Genomic DNA, 22,554 nt, shown 5'->3' with positions numbered 1-22,554 from the left:
CTAAGTACACGTCACCACTGAGCTAAGTACACGTCACCACTCAACTAAGTACACGTCACTACTCAAGAATCCTCCTGAAAACAGTAAACCCTGCCATCACATAGTCTCTCCATCACCCACCTACCATCCCTTTCTCACCACCACCACCGTCAGCCATCTACCACCCCTCCGTCACCGCCCTACCACTCCTCCCTCGCCACCATCAGCCACCTACCACCCCTCTCTCGCCACCATCAGCCACCTACCACCCCTCCCTCGCCACCATCAGCCACCTACCACCTCTCCCTCGCCATCATCAGCCACCTACCACCCCTCCCTCACCGCCCTACCACTCCTCCCTCGCCACCATCAGCCACCTACCACCCCTCCCTCGCCACCATCAGCCACCTACCACCCCTCCCTCGCCACCATCAGCCACCTACCACCCCTCCCTCGCCACCATCAGCCACCTACCACCCCTCCCTCACCACCATCAGCCCCCTACCCCCCCTCCCTCACCACCATCAGCCCCCTACCCCCCCTCACCACCATCAGCCCCCTACCCCCCTCCCTCATCACCATCACCCACCTACCACCCCTCCATCACCACGACCACCACCCACCTACCACCCCTCCATCACCACGACCACCACCCACCTACTACCCCTCCATCACCACCGCCACCCACCTACCACCCCTCCACCACCACCACCCACCTACCACCCCTCCCTAACCACCATCACCCACCTACCACCCCTCCCTCACCACCATCAGCCCCCTACCCCCCCTCCCTCACCACCATCAGCCCCCTACCCCCCCTCACCACCATCAGCCCCCTATCCCCCTCCCTCATCACCATCACCCACCTACCACCCCTCCATCACCACGACCACCACCCACCTACCACCCCTCCATCACCACGACCACCACCCACCTCCTACCCCTCCATCACCACCGCCACCCCCCAACCACCCCTCCACCACCACCACCCACATACCACCCCTCCCTCGCCACCATTACCCACCTGCTACCATCACCCACCTACCACCCCTCCCTCACCACCATCACCCACCTACCACCCCTCCTTCGCCACCATCTCCCACCTACCACCCTTCCCTCACCACCCTCCCCAACCACCATCACCCCTCCCTCACGACCATCACCCACCTACCACCCTTCCCTCGTCACCACCACATACCTATCATCCCTCCCACACAACCACCACTACCCACCTACCATCCCTCCCTCACCTCCACCATGACCCATCTACCATCCCTTCCTCAGCACCACCACCACCCACCTACCATCCCTTTCTCACCACCACCATCAGCCACCTACCACCCCCCTCGCCACCATCAGCCACCTACCACCATCACCCACCTACCACCCCTCCATCACCACCACCCACCTACCACCCCCCCTCACCACCATCAGCCACCTACCACCCCTCCCTCACCACCACCTTCAGCCACCTACCACCCCTCCATCACCACTACCCACCTACCACCCCTCCCTCACCACCACCCCCTACCACCCCTCCCTCACCACCATCATCCTCCTACCACCCCTCCATCACCACCATCACCCACCTACCACCCCTCCATCACCACAAACCACCTACCACCCCTTCCTCACCACCACCACCCCTTCCACCCCTCCCTCACCACCACCACCCACCTACCACCCCTCCCTCACCACCACCACCCCCTACCACCCCTCCCTCACCACCATCATCATCCTACCACCCCTCCATCACCACCATCATCACCCACCTACCACCTCTCCATCACCACTACCTACCACCCCTCCCTCACCACCACCACCCCCTACCACCCCTCCCTCACCACCACCACCCACCTACCACCCCTCCATCACCACTACCCACCTACCACCCCTCCCTCACCACCACTACCCAGCTACCACCCCTTCCTCACCACCACCACCCCCTACCACCCCTCCCTCACCACCACCACCCCCTACCACCCCTCCCTCACCACCACCACCCCCTCCCACCCCTCCCTCACCACCACCACCCCCTACCACCCCTCCCTCACCACCTCCACCCACTCCCACCCCTCCCTCACCACCACCACCCCCTACCACCCCTCCATCACCACCACCACCCCCTACCACCCCTCCCTCACCACCACCACCCACCTACCACCCCTCCATCACCACCACCACCACCCACCAACCACCCCTCCATCACCACCACCACCCCCCACCAACCACCCCTCCATCACCACCACCACCACCCACCTACCACCCCCCCTCACCACCATCAGCCACCTACCACCCCTCCCACACCACCACCACCCACCTACCACCCCCCCTCACCACCATCACCCACCTACCACCTCTCCATCACCACCACCACCCACCTACCACCCCTCCCTCACCACCACCACCCACCTACCACCCCTCCATCACCACCATCACCCACCTACCACCCCTCCATCACCACCACCACCCACCTACCACCCCTCCATCACCACCATCACCCACCTACCACCCCTCCATCACCACCATCAGCCACCTACCACCCCTCCCTCACCACCACCACCCACCTACCACCCCTCCATCACCACCATCACCCACCTACCACCCCTCCATCACCACCACCACCCACCTACCACCCCTCCATCACCACCACCACCCACCTACCACCCCTCCATCACCACCATCATCCACGGTACACTCTAGGGCTCTACTAAATATTTAGCCCATCAAATGAATGGTACAACCTACAGCTTTGTTTATAATACTCCACTATGAAGGTACAACCATCCCACCCCAACAATCATCACAACTCCTGCCATACTATGAAGGTACAACCATCCCACCCCAACAATCATCACAACTCCTGCCATACTATGAAGGTACAACCATCCCACCCCAACAATCATCACAACTCCTGCCATACTATGAAGGTACAACCATCCCACCCCAACAATCATCACAACTCCTGCCATACTGACTATGAAGGTACAACCATCCCACCCCAACAATCATCACAACTCCTGCCATACTATGAAGGTACAACCATCCCACCCCAACAATCATCACAACTCCTGCCATACTGACTATGAAGGTACAACCATCCCACCCCAACAATCATCACAACTCCTGCCATACTATGAAGGTACAACCATCCCACCCCAACAATCATCACAACTCCTGCCATACTGACTATGAAGGTACAACCATCCCACCCCAACAATCATCACAACTCCTGCCATACTGACTATGAAGGTACAACCATCCCACCCCAACAATCATCACAACTCCTGCCATACTATGAAGGTACAACCATCCCACCCCAACAATCATCACAACTCCTGCCATACTGACTATGAAGGTACAACCATCCCACCCCAACAATCATCACAACTCCTGCCATACTGACTATGAAGGTACAACCATCCCACCCCAACAATCATCACAACTCCTGCCATACTGACTATGAAGGTACAACCATCCCACCCCAACAATCATCACAACTCCTGCCATACTATGAAGGTACAACCATCCCACCCCAACAATCATCACAACTCCTGCCATACTGACTATGAAGGTACAACCATCCCACCCCAACAATCATCACAACTCCTGCCATACTGACTATGAAGGTACAACCATCCCACCCCAACAATCATCACAACTCCTGCCATACTGACTATGAAGGTACAACCATCCCACCCCAACAATCATCACAACTCCTGCCATACTGACTATGAAGGTACAACCATCCCACCCCAACAATCATCACAACTCCTGCCATACTGACTATGAAGGTACAACCATCCCACCCCAACAATCATCACAACTCCTGCCATACTGACTATGAAGGTACAACCATCCCACCCCAACAATCATCACAACTCCTGCCATACTATGAAGGTACAACCATCCCACCCCAACAATCATCACAACTCCTGCCATACTGACTATGAAGGTACAACCATCCCACCCCAACAATCATCACAACTCCTGCCATACTGACTATGAAGGTACAACCATCCCACCCCAACAATCATCACAACTCCTGCCATACTGACTATGAAGGTACAACCATCCCACCCCAACAATCATCACAACTCCTGCCATACTGACTATGAAGGTACAACCATCCCACCCCAACAATCATCACAACTCCTGCCATACTGACTATGAAGGTACAACCATCCCACCCCAACAATCATCACAACTCCTGCCATACTATGAAGGTACAACCATCCCACCCCAACAATCATCACAACTGCCATACTGACTATGAAGGTACAACCATCCCACCCCAACAATCATCACAACTCCTGCCATACTGACTATGAAGGTACAACCATCCCACCCCAACAATCATCACAACTCCTGCCATACTATGAAGGTACAACCATCCCACCCCAACAATCATCACAACTCCTGCCATACTGACTATGAAGGTACAACCATCCCACCCCAACAATCATCACAACTCCTGCCATACTGACTATGAAGGTACAACCATCCCACCCCAACAATCATCACAACTCCTGCCATACTGACTATGAAGGTACAACCATCCCACCCCAACAATCATCACAACTCCTGCCATACTATGAAGGTACAACCATCCCACCCCAACAATCATCACAACTCCTGCCATACTGACTATGAAGGTACAACCATCCCACCCCAACAATCATCACAACTCCTGCCATACTGACTATGAAGGTACAACCATCCCACCCCAACAATCATCACAACTCCTGCCATACTGACTATGAAGGTACAACCATCCCACCCCAACAATCATCACAACTCCTGCCATACTGACTATGAAGGTACAACCATCCCACCCCAACAATCATCACAACTCCTGCCATACTATGAAGGTACAACCATCCCACCCCAACAATCATCACAACTCCTGCCATACTGACTATGAAGGTACAACCATCCCACCCCAACAATCATCACAACTCCTGCCATACTGACTATGAAGGTACAACCATCCCACCCCAACAATCATCACAACTCCTGCCATACTGACTATGAAGGTACAACCATCCCACCCCAACAATCATCACAACTCCTGCCATACTGACTATGAAGGTACAACCATCCCACCCCAACAATCATCACAACTCCTGCCATACTGACTATGAAGGTACAACCATCCCACCCCAACAATCATCACAACTCCTGCCATACTGACTATGAAGGTACAACCATCCCACCCCAACAATCATCACAACTCCTGCCATACTGACTATGAAGGTACAACCATCCCACCCCAACAATCATCACAACTCCTGCCATACTATGAAGGTACAACCATCCCACCCCAACAATCATCACAACTCCTGCCATACTGACTATGAAGGTACAACCATCCCACCCCAACAATCATCACAACTCCTGCCATACTGACTATGAAGGTACAACCATCCCACCCCAACAATCATCACAACTCCTGCCATACTATGAAGGTACAACCATCCCACCCCAACAATCATCACAACTCCTGCCATACTGACTATGAAGGTACAACCATCCCACCCCAACAATCATCACAACTCCTGCCATACTGACTATGAAGGTACAACCATCCCACCCCAACAATCATCACAACTCCTGCCATACTGACTATGAAGGTACAACCATCCCACCCCAACAATCATCACAACTCCTGCCATACTATGAAGGTACAACCATCCCACCCCAACAATCATCACAACTCCTGCCATACTGACTATGAAGGTACAACCATCCCACCCCAACAATCATCACAACTCCTGCCATACTGACTATGAAGGTACAACCATCCCACCCCAACAATCATCACAACTCCTGCCATACTGACTATGAAGGTACAACCATCCCACCCCAACAATCATCACAACTCCTGCCATACTGACTATGAAGGTACAACCATCCCACCCCAACAATCATCACAACTCCTGCCATACTGACTATGAAGGTACAACCATCCCACCCCAACAATCATCACAACTCCTGCCATACTATGAAGGTACAACCATCCCACCCCAACAATCATCACAACTCCTGCCATACTATGAAGGTACAACCATCCCACCCCAACAATCATCACAACTCCTGCCATACTGACTATGAAGGTACAACCATCCCACCCCAACAATCATCACAACTCCTGCCATACTGACTATGAAGGTACAACCATCCCACCCCAACAATCATCACAACTCCTGCCATACTGACTATGAAGGTACAACCATCCCACCCCAACAATCATCACAACTCCTGCCATACTATGAAGGTACAACCATCCCACCCCAACAATCATCACAACTCCTGCCATACTGACTATGAAGGTACAACCATCCCACCCCAACAATCATCACAACTCCTGCCATACTATGAAGGTACAACCATCCCACCCCAACAATCATCACAACTCCTGCCATACTGACTATGAAGGTACAACCATCCCACCCCAACAATCATCACAACTCCTGCCATACTGACTATGAAGGTACAACCATCCCACCCCAACAATCATCACAACTCCTGCCATACTGACTATGAAGGTACAACCATCCCACCCCAACAATCATCACAACTCCTGCCATACTGACTATGAAGGTACAACCATCCCACCCCAACAATCATCACAACTCCTGCCATACTATGAAGGTACAACCATCCCACCCCAACAATCATCACAACTCCTGCCATACTGACTATGAAGGTACAACCATCCCACCCCAACAATCATCACAACTCCTGCCATACTATGAAGGTACAACCATCCCACCCCAACAATCATCACAACTCCTGCCATACTGACTATGAAGGTACAACCATCCCACCCCAACAATCATCACAACTCCTGCCATACTATGAAGGTACAACCATCCCACCCCAACAATCATCACAACTCCTGCCATACTGACTATGAAGGTACAACCATCCCACCCCAACAATCATCACAACTCCTGCCATACTGACTATGAAGGTACAACCATCCCACCCCAACAATCATCACAACTCCTGCCATACTGACTATGAAGGTACAACCATCCCACCCCAACAATCATCACAACTCCTGCCATACTGACTATGAAGGTACAACCATCCCACCCCAACAATCATCACAACTCCTGCCATACTGACTATGAAGGTACAACCATCCCACCCCAACAATCATCACAACTCCTGCCATACTGACTATGAAGGTACAACCATCCCACCCCAACAATCATCACAACTCCTGCCATACTGACTTAACTACAGTGGAAGATGAAGATGGAGGAAGGCTGCAGCTTAGGCCTACTGGCCCACCCAAGTCAGGTCCTTGGACGACTGGTTGTTGTGGTGTAGGGAGGCAAGGAACCAGCTAGCGGCTCACAACACTGTTTACACTGCACCTTACGTGTTTATTCTTAACACTGACATGCATCATTAACCAGACTCACCATACAAAGGTGGTGGATGTAAGGCAGCTTGTCCAGGAGTTTTTAGTGTCTTGTATACAAGTAGTTTACTCTTGTACTTGAGGCGTTGTCCTTAGCGTGTACCTGCTGCCCACAACACTGGTGCTCTTGTTCCCGCTGCCCACAACACTGGTGCTCTTGTACCCGCTGACCACAGCACTGGTGCTCTTCCCGTGTACCCGCTGCCCACAGCACTGGTGCTCTTCCCGTGTACCCGCTGCCCACAGCACTGGTGCTCTTCCCATGTACCCGCTGCCCACAGCACTGGTGCTCTTCCCATGTACCCGCTGCCCACAGCACTGGTGCTCTTGTTCCCGCTGCCCACAACACTGGTGCTCTTGTTCCCGCTGCCCACAACACTGGTGCTCTTGTACCCGCTGCCCACAGCACTGGTGTTCTTCCCGTGTACCCGCTGCCCACAGCACTGGTGCTCTTGTTCCCGCTGCCCACAACACTGGTGCTCTTGTTCCCGCTGCCCACAACACTGGTGCTCTTGTACCCGCTGCCCACAGCACTGGTGTTCTTCCCGTGTACCCGCTGCCCACAGCACTGGTGCTCTTGTTCCCGCTGCCCACAACACTGGTGCTCTTGTTCCCGCTGCCCACAACACTGGTGCTCTTGTTCCCGCTGCCCACAACACTGGTGCTCTTGTTCCCGCTGCCCACAACACTGGTGCTCTTGTTCCCGCTGCCCACAACACTGGTGCTCTTGTTCCCGCTGCCCACAACACTGGTGCTCTTGTTCCCGCTGCCCACAACACTGGTGCTCTTGTACTCGCTGCCCCCACAACACTGGTGCTCTTGTACCCGCTGCCCACAGCACTGGTGTTCTTCCCGTGTACCCGCTGCCCACAGCACTGGTGCTCTTGTTCCCGCTGCCCACAACACTGGTGCTCTTGTTCCCGCTGCCCACAACACTGGTGCTCTTGTTCCCGCTGCCCACAACACTGGTGCTCTTGTACTCGCTGCCCACAACACTGGTGTTCCAGTTGCTGACTGGTGCTACACTCACCCCAGGGCAGGTCACCTCACCCACTTGTTTACAACCGCCTCCATGACACATTCTCTACCCTCCCACCTCACTGCAGTTTACTAATTTATTTAAAATGAAATTCTTCTAAATTAAAGAAATACCAAATAGCTTTGAAAAGAATTCCGCCATTATGAGCTATCAATAATATTTCTTTACAAATACATGTACAAGGTATACAGACCATAACTGACATCAGTGACATACTACTATATAGAAAGTTGATTTAGAAAGGACATAGGTAAGTACTGGTTTTCTAACAGAGTTGTAGATGCGTGGAACAGTCTTCCCAGTGGGGTGATAGAGGCTAGGACCTTGGGTAGGTTTAAGAAGAGACTGGACAAATATATGAGTGGGAGGGGCTGGGTTTGATTGGTGTTGGGGGGTGCGGGAGTTGTTTCTTGAGTAGCTTTAGGTAGAGATCGTTTTGATAAGGACCTGCCTCGTATGGGCCAGTAGGCCTTCTGCAGTGTTCCTACATTCTTATGTTCTTATGCTGAGCATTTCCCGCAAATTACATAAGAACATAAGAACGAAGGAACACTGCAGAAGGCCTACTGGCCCATGCGAGGCAGGTCCAAGTCTCCTACCGGCTTAAGCCAATGCACCCAACCTAGTCAGGTCAGGTCACATTGACTTAAGGGAGGAACACGGCAACCGACCTGGTAGCACAAGCTGTCTAACTCACACCCACCCACATCTGAATAATAAAATGGTATAAAATACCGACAGGTTGTTAGGTAAGACACATATGCAACAGTTAGGTATCTTTATTTCGAAACGTTTCGCCTACACAGTAGGCTTCTTCAGTCGAGTACAGAAAAGTTGATAGAAGCAGAAGATACTTGAAGACGATGTAATCAGTCCATCACCCTTAAAGTTTTGAGGTGGTCAGTCCCTCAGTCTGGAGAAGAGCATTGTTCCATGGAATGAAACAATATTGTTTCATTCCATGGAACAATGCTCTTCTCCAGACTGAGGGACTGACCACCTCAAAACTTTAAGGGTGATGGACTGATTACATCGTCTTCAAGTATCTTCTGCTTCTATCAACTTTTCTGTACTCGACTGAAGAAGCCTACTGTGTAGGCGAAACGTTTCGAAATAAAGATACCTAACTGTTGCATATGTGTCTTACCTAACCACCCACATCTACTCATGTATTTATCCAACCTATTTTTAAAGCTACACAACGTTCTGGCCTCTATAACGGTACTTGGGAGTTTGTTCCACTCATCCACAACTCTATTACCAAACCAGTACTTTCCTATATCCTTCCTGAATCTGAATTTTTCCAACTTAAAACCATTGCTGCGAGTCCTGTCTAGGCTAGATATTTTCAGCACACTATTTACATCCCCTTTATTTATTCCTGTCTTCCATTTATACACCTCAATCATATCCCCCGGCGGCAATATAAACACAAATGCAGTATAATGTGATCCTTTATTGACTACGTTTCGCCCACACAGTGGGCTTTTTCAAGTCACAAACAGAACTACCTGGGGTGGAAGGAACGCGAGTATTTATAGTCCGGCTGAGGTCAGGTGATGATGTACCGAGTTGGGTTGTAGAGTCTAAAAACTTGGGTAGCTTGGAAAGGAGACTGGACAAGTTTGTGAGCAGACCTTCTACAGTGTTCTTATGTGGGATAGCGATGAAGAAGTTTCTTGGCAAGTGGTTCAGCTATGTTATAGAAGCCACTATTCTGGTTGAAGTTGTCGGATATAGAAATAAGTGATGATTCCAGGATTCTTCGGTATTGAGTGTTGTCTTCTACGTCTTTCTAGAGAGTGCAGTTTCAGGGCCCTTAGTCTATCCTCATAGGGAAGGTTTCTGATACATGGGATCAACTTTGTCATCCTCCTTTGTACATTTTCCAGAGAATTTATATCCATTCTGTAATACGGTGACCAAAACTGTGCAGCATAATCTAAATGAGGCCTAACCAAGGATGTATAGAGTTGAAGAACAACCTGAGGACTCCTATTATTTATGCTTCTTGATATGAAGCCAAGGATTCTATTAGCTTTATTGCGAACACTTATGCACTGTTGTCTTGGTTTCAGATTACTGCTAACCAGAACTCCTAAATCTTTTTCGCAATCCGTAATATTAAGATCTACATTATTTAGTTTATATGTGGCATGGTTATTGTCCTGTCCAACATTTAGAACTTTGAAGATTGAGACACTTATGCAGCATATGGGAATCTTTATTCAGGAAACGTTTCGCCACACAGTGGCTTCATCAGTCCAACACAAAGAGGAAGGCGTAAGGAGAGGAGGAGAATGAGGTAATCAGTCCCTCAACCTGGAGTCGATGTGTTCAGTCCATCAATCTTGTAGAATGTACAGCATAGGGCCGTAGACGTGGCTTATATACTGTAGTGAGGTGACGTGAAGCAGATGGAGGCGGGGTCATAGTGGTACCATCCACTAGTCGAAGTAGGTCTTCGTCCAAAGGTTGAACAAGTGTTGAAGAATTCTTTGTAACAAGACCCCATGATGCTGCCGTGTCTGACAGTTGTGATGAATGGTTTGAAAAACCGACAAGTTGAAGATTGAGACACTTATGCAGCATATGGGAATCTTTATTCAGGAAACGTTTCGCCACACAGTGGCTTCATCAGTCCAATACAAAGAGGAAGGCGTAAGGAGAGGAGGAGAATGAGGTAATCAGTCCCTCAACCTGGAGTCGATGTGTTCAGTCCATCAATCTTGTAGAATGTACAGCATAGGGCCGTAGACGTGGCTTATATACTGTAGTGAGGTGACGTGAAGCAGATGGAGGCGGGGTCATAGTGGTACCATCCACTAGTCGAAGTAGGTCTTCGTCCAAAGGTTGAACAAGTGTTGAAGAATTCTTTGTAACAAGACCCCATGATGCTGCCGTGTCTGACAGTTGTGATGAATGGTTTGAAAAACCGACAAGTTGAAGATTGAGACACTTATGCAGCATATGGGAATCTTTATTCAGGAAACGTTTCGCCACACAGTGGCTTCATCAGTCCAATACAAAGAGGAAGGCGTAAGGAGAGGAGGAGAATGAGGTAATCAGTCCCTCAACCTGGAGTCGATGTGTTCAGTCCATCAATCTTGTAGAATGTACAGCATAGGGCCGTAGACGTGGCTTATATACTGTAGTGAGGTGACGTGAAGCAGATGGAGGCGGGGTCATAGTGGTACCATCCACTAGTCGAAGTAGGTCTTCGTCCAAAGGTTGAACAAGTGTTGAAGAATTCTTTGTAACAAGACCCCATGATGCTGCCGTGTCTGACAGTTGTGATGAATGGTTTGAAAAACCGACAAGTTGAAGATTGAGACACTTATGCAGCATATGGGAATCTTTATTCAGGAAACGTTTCGCCACACAGTGGCTTCATCAGTCCAATACAAAGAGGAAGGCGTAAGGAGAGGAGGAGAATGAGGTAATCAGTCCCTCAACCTGGAGTCGATGTGTTCAGTCCATCAATCTTGTAGAATGTACAGCATAGGGCCGTAGACGTGGCTTATATACTGTAGTGAGGTGACGTGAAGCAGATGGAGGCGGGGTCATGGTGACGTGAAGCAGATGGAGGCAGCATCATGGGGTCTTGTTACAAAGAATTCTTCAACACTTGTTCAACCTTTGGACGAAGACCTACTTCGACTAGTGGATGGTACCACTATGACCCCGCCTCCATCTGCTTCACGTCACCTCACTACAGTATATAAGCCACGTCTACGGCCCTATGCTGTACATTCTACAAGATTGATGGACTGAACACATCGACTCCAGGTTGAGGGACTGATTACCTCATTCTCCTCCTCTCCTTACGCCTTCCTCTTTGTATTGGACTGATGAAGCCACTGTGTGGCGAAACGTTTCCTGAATAAAGATTCCCATATGCTGCATAAGTGTCTCAATCTTCAACTTGTCGGTTTTTCAAACCATTCATCACATTTAGAACTTTGCATTTGTCTATATTAAACTGCATCTGATAAATTAGACACATGTGCAACTCTTGGGTATCTTTATTGAGGAAACGTTTCGCCACACAGTGGCTTCATCAGTCCATACAAAGGAGAATCTTGAAGAACAGGAGGAGAATGAGGTAATCAGTCCCTCAACCTTGAGTCGATGTGGTCAGTCCATCAATCTTGAATAGCGTACTCTATTCAAGATTGATGGACTGACCACATCGACTCAAGGTTGAGGGACTGATTACCTCATTCTCCTCCTGTTCTTCAAGATTCTCCTTTGTATGGACTGATGAAGCCACTGTGTGGCGAAACGTTTCCTCAATAAAGATACCCAAGAGTTGCACATGTGTCTAATTTATCAACATGTCGGTTCTCTGAACCATTCATCTATAAACTGCATCTGCCACTTCTCCGACCACTGCATCAGTCTATTCAAATCTTCCTGGAGTGCTCGAATGTCCTCGTCAGAATGAATTCGACGGCCTATTTTGGTGTCATCGGCAAACTTGCCGATGTCGCTCTTTATGCCCTCATCTATGTCGTTTATGTAGATTGTGAACAGCAGGGTGCCCAACACTGACCCCTGTGGAACACCGCTCGTGACACTTCCCCACTCTGATTTCTCCCCATTTATGCAAACTCTCTGCTGCCTATTTGTCAACCATGCCTCTATCCAGGAAAAAATTTCTCCCCCTATTGAACATTAAAATGGTATATGTTGCATGTGCTTTAATTTTCCTCAATAGTCTCTGATGTGGGACCCTGTCAAAAGCCTTACTGAAGTCCATATACACAATATCATATTCATTACCATGATCTACCTCCTCAAATACCTTAGTGAAAAAAGTTAATAAATTCGTAAGGCAGGAACGCCCATTTGTAAAACCATGCTGAGATTCGTTTATTTATTTATTTATTTATTTCCAATTTGAGCACACATACAGAGGTACAAAAAAATACAGATAAGAGCAGTATGCCAAAGCCACTTATACTATGCATAGCATTACGGGCTGGCTTAAAATTAACTTAAGATTAACTAAGCAATGATGAAATCAGTGATAAAACATTAATGTAAACAGATTACTATAAAGCACAAGTGAGTATTATAAAGACAGGTCATATGGTTGCATTCAGTCGTATGGAGTATTCTGTTAGGTAGTGTATTTAAAAAAATAATAAAGTTAGATTCGGTTTTAGGTTTAACATTTATGTGATATAATTGTGAGAAACATTTAAGATATACAATTTATAAGGTTCAGTTATTCAGTATTTATTTGGTTTTGGGTGAGTAAGTGGTCTTAGAGAAGAGACTTGAATTTATAAACAGGTAGTGTTTCTTTTATATTTACAGGTAATGAAGAAAGACACGTAAGCAAACACTATAACATATTTATTAGAAAACGTTTCGGTCCTGGGACCTTGATCACTTCTAACATACAGAGGTAGAAAGACATTATATATATAGGCGGAGAGTGAGATGTGACGCACGTGACCTGAGGAAAGTCATAAGAACATAAGAATGGAGGAACACTGTAGAAGGCCTACTGGCCCATGCGAGGCAGGTCCTTATCAAAACAACCTCTGCCTATGATGAGGACCAGTAGACGATGAAATCATGTGACTCCTGTGTTGTTGGGTTGGTGCTGCTTAAGTATCATGTATGCCAATGTTTTTGAAATTTTGTAGTTTCCAGTGTTGCGTTCTATAGTGTCGGTGACGGTGATTAGTGAGGCTTCTAGGCACCGTCGGCGTCTGAGGTCTGGTTCGGTGAGAACGAGTTGTGCCTCGTTCCAGTTCATCAAATGCCCCGTGGAGTCTCTGTGGAGGACACAGGCGTACCTTACATCGTCTCTGTTAGAGGCATTTCGATGCTCATTCAGGCGGACTGCAAGATCTCTGCCTGTCTCTGCCTGACTCCACGGGGCATTTGATGAACTGGAACGAGGCACAACTCGTTCTCACCGAACCAGACCTCAGACGCCGACGGTGCCTAGAAGCCTCACTAATCACCGTCACCGACACTATAGAACGCAACACTGGAAACTACAAAATTTCAAAAACATTGGCATACATGATACTTAAGCAGCACCAACCCAACAACACAGGAGTCACATGATTTCATCGTCTACTGGTCCTCATCATAGGCAGAGGTTGTTTTGATAAGGACCTGCCTCGCATGGGCCAGTAGGCCTTCTACAGTGTTCCTCCATTCTTATGTTCTTATGACTTTCCTCAGGTCACGTGCGTCACATCTCACTCTCCGCCTATATATATAATGTCTTTCTACCTCTGTATGTTAGAAGTGATCAAGGTCCCAGGACCGAAACGTTTTCTAATAAATATGTTATAGTGTTTGCTTACGTGTCTTTCTAAACCAACTTGTCGGTATTTATTACCAAGGTTTATACCACAGGTAATGAATTCCAGATTTTAGGGCCTTTTATGTGCATTGAGTTTTTGCATAGTGTGAGATGGACACGAGGAACATCAAAGAGTGATCTGTGCCTTGTGTTATGGTCATGTGTTCTGTTGAGGTTGGCAAGGAGATGTTTGAGGGGAGGGTTAATATCAGAGTTAAGTGTTCTATGTATGTAATAGGTGCAGTAATAAGTATGGATGTTTTGTATGGTGAGTAGGTTTAGTGTATTGAATATTGGTGGAGTGTGCTGCCTGTAGTGAGAATTTGTTATCATTCTAACTGCAGCCTTTTGTTGAGTAATTAGTGGTCTGAGATGGTTAATTGTTGTTGAGCCCCATGCACAAATTCCATAGGTGAGATAGGGGTAAATAAGAGAGTGATATAGGGCCAGGAGGGCTGACTGTGGAACATAGTACCGTATCTTCGATAGTATGCCTACAGTCTTGGAAATTTTCTTAGAAATTTGTTGTATATGTGTATGAAATTTGAGTCTATTATCAAGGTGGATTCCTAAGAATTTTCCCTCTGTTAGTTTTGTGATAGGTGATCCGTTTATCATTATGTTAAGAGGGACATCTGTAGCTCTGTCACCAAACTGAATGAAGTAGGTTTTGTCAATGTTTAGTGTAAGTTTGTTAGTCCTCATCCAGGTAGATATTTTCTGTAATTCGGTATTTACAGTATTGGCTAGCGTGACTGGGCTCGGGTGAGAGAAGACGTATGTAGTGTCATCTGCAAATAGTGTGGGTTTGAGTAATTGCGAAGCATTTGGAAGGTCATTTATGTATAGGAGAAAGAGAAGAGGGCCAAGGACACTTCGTTGATTAATTTATGCTTTTCAAGGTGGCTACGAACTGCCTCGGCAATTATTGATTATTGAATTAGGTCAGTTTTGTCCCAGGATGCGACCCACACAAGTCCACTAACACCCAGGATGTGACCCACACCAGTCCACTAACACCCAGGATGCGACCCACACCAGTCCACTAACAACCAGAATGTGACCCACAAAAGTCCACAACACCCAGGATGCGACCCACAAAAGTCCATTAACACCCAGGATGTGACCCACACCAGTCCACTAACACCCAGGTACTAATTATTACTAATAATCACATGAGAATGGAGGAACACTGCAGAAGGCCTACTGGCCCATACAAGGCAGGTCCTTATCAAAACCACCACTACCCAAAACTACCCAAGAATTAACTCCCATACCCACGACACCAACCAAACCCAGCCCCTCCCACTCATATATTTGTCCAGTGTCTTAAAGCTACCCAGGGTCCTAGCCTGAATTACCCTACTTGGAAGATTGTTCCACGCATCGACCACTCAGTTTGAAAACCAGTACTTACCTATGTCCTTTCGAAATCTAAATTTATCTAACTTAAATCCGTTATTCCTGGTTCTTACCTGATTTTATATCCTCAGTATTTTATTAATATCGTCTTTGTTAATGCCCAACAATGTATCTACCTCATCTGCTAGGAAAATGTTGGGATGGATAATGAGAACTTTCAAAACAAGGGATGCCATGCCCATGATGACACTCTTCAGGTCACTTGTGCTCTCTAGGCTGGAATACTTTTGTACACTAACAGCCGCCTTCAAGGCTGGCGACACTGTAGACCTGGAGAGTGCACAAAGAAATTTCACGGCACACAAGTATGATAAGGCACCTAAATTACTGGGAACGGTAGAGGGTCCTTGATCTGTATTCCCTGGAACGCAGACGAGAGACATACATGATAATGCACACTTGGAAGGTCCTGGATAGATTGGTACCAAACTTGCAAACGAAAATCACTCCCTATGAAAACAAAAGATTCGGCAGAAGATGCAACATTCCCACGATGAAAAGCAGGGGTGCCACGGGTATATTGAGACAACACAATAAGTGTCCGGGGCTCACGGCTGTTCAACTGCCTACCAGCATAAATAAGGGGGATTGCCAATAGACCCCTGGCTGTCTTCAAAAAAGTGCTGGACAGACACCTGAAGTCAGTACCTGACCAGCAGGGCTGTGGTTCGTACGTCAGTTTGTGTGCAGCCAGTAGTAACAGCCAGGTTGATCAGACCCTGATCCACCATGAGGCCTGGTCTCAGACAGAGTCGCGAGGGCCTTGACCCCCGAAACTCTGCAGGTAAACTCCAAGTAAACACTTCGTTGATATCTCCCCTCATTCTAGGTTTCTCAAGAGAGTGAAGAATCAAGGATCAATATTCATGCTGGAGATTCTTCTTACAGTGAACCATTTTAGTCATTCTTCTCTGTATGTTCTCCAGTGAGTCTATATCCATCTTGTGTGATGAATGGTTTGAAAAACCGACAAGTTGAAGATAGAGACACTTATGCAGCATATGGGAATCTTTATTCAGGAATTTATTCCTGAATAAAGATTCCCATATGCTGCATAAGTGTCTCTATCTATATCCATCTTGTTGTAAGGAGACCAAAACTGAGCAACATAATCCAAGTGACTAGTGATGTATAGAGCTGTATAAGTGAGGTCTCACTAGTGATGTATAGAGATGTATAAGTGAGGTCTCACTAGTGATGTATAGAGCTGTATAAGTGAGGTCTCACTAGTGATGTATAGAGCTGTATAAGTGAGGTCTCACTAGTGATGTATAGAGCTGTATAAGTGAGGTCTCACTAGTGATGTATAGACCTGTATAAGTGAGGTCTCACTAGTGATGTATAGAGCTGTATAAGTGAGGTCTCACTAGTGATGTATAGAGCTGTATAAGTGAGGTCTCACTAGTGATGTATAGAGCTGTATAAGTGAGGTCTCACTAGTGATGTATAGAGCTGTATAAGTGAGGTCTCACTAGTGATGTATAGAGCTGTATAAGTGAGGTCTCACTAGTGATGTATAGACCTGTATAAGTGAGGTCTCACTAGTGATGTATAGAGCTGTGTGAGGTCTCACTAGTGATGTATATTGCTGTGTGAGGTCTCACTAATGATGTATATTGCTGTGTGAGGTCTCACTAGTGATGTATATTGCTGTGTGAGGTCTCACTAGTGATGTATAGAACTGTGCGAGGTCTCACTAGTGATGTATATTGCTGTGTGAGGTCTCACTAGTGATGTATATTGCTGTCTGAGGTCTCACTAGTGATGTATAGAGCTGTGTGAGGTCTCACTAATGATGTATAGAGCTGTGTGAGGTCTCACTAGTGAAGTATAGAGCTGTATAATAACTTTTGGACTATTGTTACTTATACTTCTTGAAATAAATCTGGCACAAGTACTATATAAGTTAACCCAGTAATATGTAAATTAACCCAGTAATATGTAAATTAACCCAGTAATATGTAAGTTAACCCAGTAATATGTAAGTTAACCCAGTAATATGTAAGTTAACCCAGTAATATGTAAGTTAACCCAGTAATATGTAAGTTAACCCAGTAATATGTAAGTTCACCCAGTAATATGTAAGTTAACCCAGTAATATGTAAATTAACCCAGTAATATGTAAGTTACCCAGTAATATGTAAGTTAACCCAGTAATATGTAAATTAACCCAGTAATATGTAAATTAACCCAGTAATATGTAAGTTAACCCAGTAATATGTAAGTTAACCCAGTAATATGTAAATTAACCCAGTAATATATAAATTAACCCAGTAATATGTAAATTAACCCAGTAATATGTAAGTTAACCCAGTAATATGTAAATTAACCCAGTAATATGTAAATTAACCCAGTAATATGTAAGTTAACCCAGTAATATGTAAATTAACCCAGTAATATGTAAGTTAACCCAGTAATATGTAAGTTAACCCAGTAATATGTAAATTAACCCAGTAATATGTAAATTAACCCAGTAATATGTAAATCAACCCAGTAATGTGTAAATTAACCCAGTAAAATGTAAGTTAACCCAGTAATATGTAAATTAACCCAGTAATATGTAAGTTAACCCAGTAATATGTAAATTAACCCAGTAATATGTTCGCATCGCTATTGGGCCGTGTGGACGTGCTGTGCAGTAGCTCCTGATTGAGTTGGCTTTTTGCGCAGTGTTGACGTGTACTTATCTCTGTGAAGACCTGTTTGTGCGCTCTCTACCAATTGAAGCAAGATGCCCTCCATCGAGCAACTTTACCAACAGCTTAAAGAAGAATTGAGGATGGCGAAGGTGGAGATTCGGCGACTGTCCGAGGAAAACAAGAAGATTCGTAGTAGTCCTCCTGTTTTGAGTCCTCAGGTCAAGAAGGGAAACTGGTCAGTGGCTGGACAGCAGGGAACGAAGTTGACGATCAAGAGGACGAATGGAAAGGTAGAAACGATGAAGAAAGAGACTGCCGTGGAAACTGTTGTGGAAACATCTAATACATTCTCAGTGCTACCCGACGAATGTGAGTCGACTACTGGGAACAACACGACGAACGACACCAAAGAAGGTAAGAATATTGTTGTTGTTGGGGATATCCAAGTTAGGTATATGGATAGGGCATTCTGCTTGAAGGACAGGAGTAGGAGACAGAGAGTTTGCTTTCCTGGGGCTGGGATGGGGGATATTGTTAGCCGTCTGGATGACATCATGAGAGGTAATGGGAGCAATCCTATTATCTGTCTCAGTGCTGGAGGCAACAATGTTGGCAGACGTAGGAGTGAAGACCTGATTAGCAGGTATAGGTCAGCAATAGAAATAATTAGGAGTAAGGGTGGGAACCCTGTCATATGTGGTATTTTGCCAAGGAGAGGAGTTGGAAATGAATGGTTGTCCAGGGCAATTGGTGTCAATTGCTGGGTGGACAAATACTGTAAGGAAAATGCAGTAACATTCATTGACAACTAGGACCTCTTCTATGGCAGAAATGACATGTATGCCAGGGATGGGGTTCACTTATCTAGGTCTGGGGTGGTAGCACTGGCAACTGCAGTGCAGGGAACAGTTAGGACTTTAAACTAGGAATAGTTAGTGGTATGGGTTTTGGCAGGAAAACAGTGAAGTCCCAGTGTAGTAATATTACGAGTTCTAGGGAAACTAGTAATAAGCAGAACGAGGTAGATATTGAAAAGCCAGGGACTTTGGGTGATAAGGACAGTAATAGGTTTAATAGAAAAACAGAAATGAGCAGGAAGGGTAAAGAGAAAGGAGAGTCTTTCTATGTTTATTATGCTAATTGCCGTAGTGCTAGGAATAAGATGGAGGAGTTGAGATTAGTTGCTAGTGCAGGTAACATTGATGTATTTGCCTTAACTGAGACGCGGAATGTCACATCCAGGGTTTTAAATTGTTCCAAGTAGATAGAAGTATCGGGAAGGGGGTTGGGGTGGCATTGTATGTCCGAGATCGCTTGAACTGTTGCATAAAAACGGGTATTAAGTCTGAAGTAACACATACAGAGTCTGTTTGGATAGAATTTTCAGAGGGGCATGAAAAACTGATTTTAGGAGTGATATACCATCCCCCAAACTTAGAGAGGGACCAAGGGAGACTACTATGGGAGGAAATTATTAAGGCCACAAGGCACGATAATGTAGTAATTCTAGGAGACTTTAACTTTAGTCATATTGATTGGAATTTCTTGACTGGGAGTTTAGAATCATACGACTTCTTAGAAGTAGTTCAGGATTGTTTTTTGAAGCAGTTTGTGACAGAACCTACAAGGGGAAATTACCTGCTTGACTTAGTTATGGCAAACAATGAATACCTTGTTAATAATTTAGAAATTTCAGAGGAACTGGGTGCTAGCAACCACAAATCAATTACATTTAGCATTGAATGGAAGTACGATAGTAGCGATAACTCAGTAACTGTCCCAGATTTTCGCTTAGCAGATTACGATGGGCTTAGAGAACACTTATCATCTGTTGACTGGGGTAACGAAGAGAGCTATCAATATGACAGTTTTCTGAACACTATACGTACTGCTCAAAGAACGTTTATCCCATATAAAGAAATTAGATCAAATAGAAATGACCCAAAATGGATGAATAATAGGCTCAAATATCTACTAGGGCATAAGAAAGGAATTTATAGGCGTATCAAAAGAGGTGAGGGTCATCTTATGAATCAGTATATTGACATTAAGAGGGACATTAAAAAGGGGATAAGAAAAGCTAAAAGGGACTATGAAATTAAAGTTGCTAGGGATTCTAAAACTAACCCAAAAAGTTTTTCCAGGTCTATAGAACAAAAGTTAGAGATAAGATAGGTCCCCTTAAAAATAACTATGGGCACCTTACTGACAAAGAGAATGAAATGTGCTCGATTTTTAATAATTATTTTCTCTCAGTTTTTACAGAGGAAGACACTAACAATATTCCAGTAATTAATTTTTATAGTGGGCTAGAAGAGGATAAATTATGTAACATCACAGTCACTAGTGAAATGGTTGTGAAGCAGATAGACAGACTGAAGCAAAATAAGTCGCCGGGTCCTGATGAGGTTTTTTCAAGGGTTCTTAAGTAATGCAAAATGGAACTCTGTGAACCATTAACTAATATTTTTAATTTATCTCTTCAAACAGGTGTAGTGTCTGATATGTGGAAGATGGCTAATGTAATTCCTATTTTTAAAACAGGGGACAAGTCGTTACCATCAAATTACCGCCCAATAAGCCTGACCTCAATTGTAGGCAAATTACTAGAGTCAATTATAGCTGAGATTATAAGAAGCCATCTCGATAAGCATAGCTTGATTAATGATACTCAGCATGGATTCACAAGAGGCCGGTCATGTCTAACTAATTTATTAACTTTCTTCAGTAAAGCTTTTGAGGCTGTTGACCACGATAAAGAATTTGATATTATTTACTTAGATTTTAGTAAGGCTTTTGATAGAGTTCCGCACCATAGACTGTTAAAGAAAGTGGCAGCTCATGGCATTGGGGGAAAAGTGCTCTCGTGGATCGAGTCATGGCTCACTGACAGGAAGCAGAGTGTGTCCATAAATGGGGTTAAATCCGAGTGGGGATCTGTAATAAGTGGCATTCCACAGGGATCAGTCTTGGGCCCGTTGTTGTTTATAATATATATCAATGATCTTGATGAGGGAATTACTAGTGATATGAGCAAATTCGCCGATGACACAAAGATAGGTAGGATAATTGATTCAAACGTAGATGTTATGGAACTTCAGGAGGATTTAAACAAACTCTATTCTTGGTCAGAAAAGTGGCAGATGCAGTTCAATGTAGATAAATGCAAGGTTCTGAAGCTTGGGAGTGCCCATAACCCTAGTACTTATAAGTTAAATGATGTAGAACTTAGCCATACAGATTTCGAAAAGGACTTGGGGGTTATGGTGAGCAGCAACCTTAAACCAAGACAGCAATGCCTAAGCGTACGTAATAAGGCAAATAGATTACTGGGATTTATATCAAGAAGTGTAAGCAACAGAAGTCCAGAGGTCATACTGCAGCTTTATACATCATTAGTAAGGCCTCACCTAGATTATGCAGCTCAGTTCTGGTCTCCATATTACAGAATGGACATAATTTCATTAGAAAACATTCAGCATAGGATGACTAAATTAATACATAGCATTAGAAATCTTCCTTATGAAGAAAGATTGAAGACTCTTAAGTTACATTCACTTGTTAGACGAAGAATGAGGGGAGACCTGATCGAAGTGTATAAGTGGAAGATAGGTATTAATAAAGGGGATATTAATAAGGTCTTGAGGATGTCTCTCCAAGAGAGAACCCGCAGTAATGGATTTAAATTAGATAAGTTTAGATTTAG

The 22,554-nt window shown here is 45.8% G+C and overlaps 1 protein-coding gene across 4 annotated transcripts in view; it reads right to left on the bottom strand.

Annotated features, from left to right (window-relative positions):
• Positions 1–22,554, bottom strand: part of LOC128698470 (NFX1-type zinc finger-containing protein 1-like) — a 412,092-nt gene that overhangs the window by 375,442 nt on the left and 14,096 nt on the right. Inside the window, exon 1 of one of the 4 annotated variants that reach the window (XM_070103987.1) lies at positions 7,416–7,689. The exons of the other annotated variants lie outside the window; for them this stretch is intronic. The gene's annotated coding sequence lies outside the window, so the exon portion shown is untranslated. Of the gene's footprint in view, positions 1–7,415; positions 7,690–22,554 lie in introns of those variants that run through there. 4 annotated transcript variants of the gene reach the window in all.

This window comes from Cherax quadricarinatus, chromosome 88, assembly GCF_038502225.1.
Source record: "Cherax quadricarinatus isolate ZL_2023a chromosome 88, ASM3850222v1, whole genome shotgun sequence".
Classification (NCBI taxonomy): domain Eukaryota; kingdom Metazoa; phylum Arthropoda; class Malacostraca; order Decapoda; family Parastacidae; genus Cherax; species Cherax quadricarinatus.
Note: the sequence above shows the minus strand (reverse complement) of the source record. Positions and strands in the feature narration are given on the sequence as shown.